The 2,873-nt window shown below is 28.6% G+C and overlaps 1 protein-coding gene across 2 annotated transcripts in view; it reads left to right on the top strand.

Moving 5' to 3' along the window:
• LOC117173217 overlaps positions 1–2,873 on the top strand; it is a 123,993-nt gene that overhangs the window by 64,239 nt on the left and 56,881 nt on the right. The gene's annotated exons all lie outside the window — the stretch shown is intronic.

The following is a 2,873-nucleotide window of genomic DNA, read 5'->3' as shown; positions in this document are numbered from 1 at the left end:
ATTTGAAAAAATGAATAATACTTAAATTAACATTAGAAGTAACTTATTCTTTTGAAATATTGTTTATTGTTGAAAATAATTCAAATTTAAAACCCGTCGAACTTCGAAACTTATTTGTCTGGAAAATGTTGCTCTGAAAAATTGAAACTATACAAAGCGGATATCTTCAAAATAGTTATTTGCGTAAAAAAATTATACTTAAACAAAATTCAGTTACCTTTAACTAAAATTAATTTTTCAGTATAATCTGCATAATATTCTATCATTTTATCTAGTAATACAGTCAAAATAGACTAAACAGCCATTTGCTATATCATCGTATTATATTTCCAGTATTTTGTTATTGCTCATATTTTAATTTGATTTAAAAATAATTGTTTACTCAATGAATATAATTATATTGTATTCGAAAAAACTGTCTACACAATTCGACTCCGCGGAAGAAATGTCCGTTTGTTGTATAATTTTTTTGCTTCACCGGATCAAAAATGTAGAAAAGCAGTGAAATGGACAAAATGCATGCAGTTTAGTGCAATAATATATATTCATAGTCTTTAAAATAATAAATACAATATCATTAAGAATAAAAAAGGATTATACTGATAACAATAAAAATATAGTTTATAACTTTCTATAAAAATGATATCGCTGAACTTGAAAATTAGAAATTGGCAGCTCTTTTAAATTTGGTAAAATTAATGACTTTATAGATGACATTAAAGATGACCTTATTTATCTGGTTTTGGACATACGAGTGATTAAATATTTTTCCTTGAACTACTCACTGAAACAAAAAAATTCATCCATTACACTTCAGAATGGGTTGTGAATTGCCTTTCTTATGCAGGTTTGAAAAGAAAAATTAAATAACGAAAAAATAGAATAAAAAAAAAATCATGTAACGTTCTGATTAATAAAACATAATAATTCATTTTTTTGGGATTTTCGAGCACCTACTATTATGAAGAAAATTTGTCAGAAAAATCGGTGACATAGTCACGAAGAATTTTGTCTGGAATTTAAATTAAAATCTTTGGAATGACTCATATCTATTAATTATAAAATACATGATTGACTTTTTGGATTTATTTCGTTTTGACCCGAAACGATAGTTTGATAAAGCAAATTCATGAAAAAGAAAATTATTTTGTAAACTCGTGTAACATATAATCGCTGATTCTAGAGTTAAATCTAGGGCGGAATCCATAGGTTCGTTAGCTGACTCCCGCACACCAGCACTATAGATAAAACGTGTTTTCCGTAAATATGTTTGTCAATCCTTGAAATCTTTAGAGTAATACATAAAGTTCCATATAAAAGGCAAGATTTTCATTCTCACATTATCATTTGATATTTTTTATCCTGCTATTGTATAATTTCTAAACGAAATGGGAAACAAAATTTATTTGAGACTCTTAGTATTTGGTGGGGTTTTATCGCTGGGAATTGCGGTTTCATCAGAAGAGAATGAAGGCAAGTGACTTACTATTATATTTCCATAATTTATGATTAGGCATTAGATTCGCCCCAAATTCCACACATAAGTTTGTTAGCAAATTTCCATGTAATAAAAATTAATACTCTTCAAAAAATGAACAGATTAAATCAAGTCTTAGAAAAAATTTTGGGGCTACTAAAAAAAAAGAACGAGTTCTTTAACTAGCACTCCTTGACCAAGGGTTATGGGTTATCGTCAAATAAATTTGAGAGACTTATTGAAACTTATCAAAATATATATTATACAATTCCTTATTTAACCATTTTACATTCTCATTCCTGAGAATGTAATGTAATCGTCCAAATTTTCGATCTCTGGTTTTTAACGGATCTCTACGTTCCGGCACTCAAAGAATCCGAAAATCATAAAAATTTCATCGGTGTCTGTCTGTCCGTATGTCTGTATGTCTGTATGTATGGTTACCTGAATGTAGTAGCCATGCTAACTTTTGAAGGATTTTTTCAATCGCGTCCGCGTTTAATACACTTGTGAAGGTACCCAAAATAATGGCTAAGTTCGTTAATCAGATATTTCGAACCAAAATTTAAAAATTGGGAGAATTTTAAAAATATTGAAATTTTTTTTTGAAATTTAAAATATTGTGGTCGAAGTTTCTTATAGATGGGCGAAAGACTTGCAAATGATCTAAATAAAATTTTTTATTTTGATGAAAATTAGAAAAGTCATATACTTTTCAAAAAATTGAAAATTGTCAAAAAATATAAAAAGTTTTTTTTCATAGATCCAAAAATTTCATTCAAAATTTTCACTAGATACCAAATATATTTCAAAACTATTCGATCGGAATTTTTTGATTAGCCCAAACTTAAAAAAAAAATAGAGCCTGTATAACCTAACTGTTAAGCGCAAAGCTCAATTATCACAATGAGAATGTAATCTTCAAGGCCGTAGGTACTTTGAGAACCTTCTTTAATGAAAAATTAAAAAAAAGTGTTTAGCTTCACTTAAGAAAAGGGAAAATGATTAAACAACCACAGTAGGGCCCTATTAGGATCAGGAAAAATAAGATGTGAACATTATTTTGCAATATCAGAGTAAGCAGTACCAGACCAAGGTACACACAAAAAAAAATTGTAATAGACATTTGATAAAATAGTTTTTAACATAGAATGTAGAAAATTTCGCATTGTGGTCTATGCACAAATGTGGAGGGTAATGTAAAGGCCGAGCGCGGAGCGCGAGAACCAACAGTCGCGCACCAGATACGTAAAAAACTTCAAGAAAAGAATTGAAGTCTTTCAAAAGTACAGGGAAAGTCTCATAGAGAAATTTAAAATCTTTTATGTAGGTCTTTTCAAAAGCTTTTAAATTTCTCTATGAGACTTTCTCTATACTTTTAAATGGCTACAATTCT

This window comes from Belonocnema kinseyi, chromosome 1 (genome assembly GCF_010883055.1).
Source record: "Belonocnema kinseyi isolate 2016_QV_RU_SX_M_011 chromosome 1, B_treatae_v1, whole genome shotgun sequence".
In the NCBI taxonomy this organism is placed as follows: Eukaryota; Metazoa; Arthropoda; class Insecta; order Hymenoptera; family Cynipidae; genus Belonocnema; species Belonocnema kinseyi.
The sequence above is the reverse complement of the archived record's forward strand: the minus strand, read 5'-3'. Positions and strand labels throughout refer to the sequence as shown.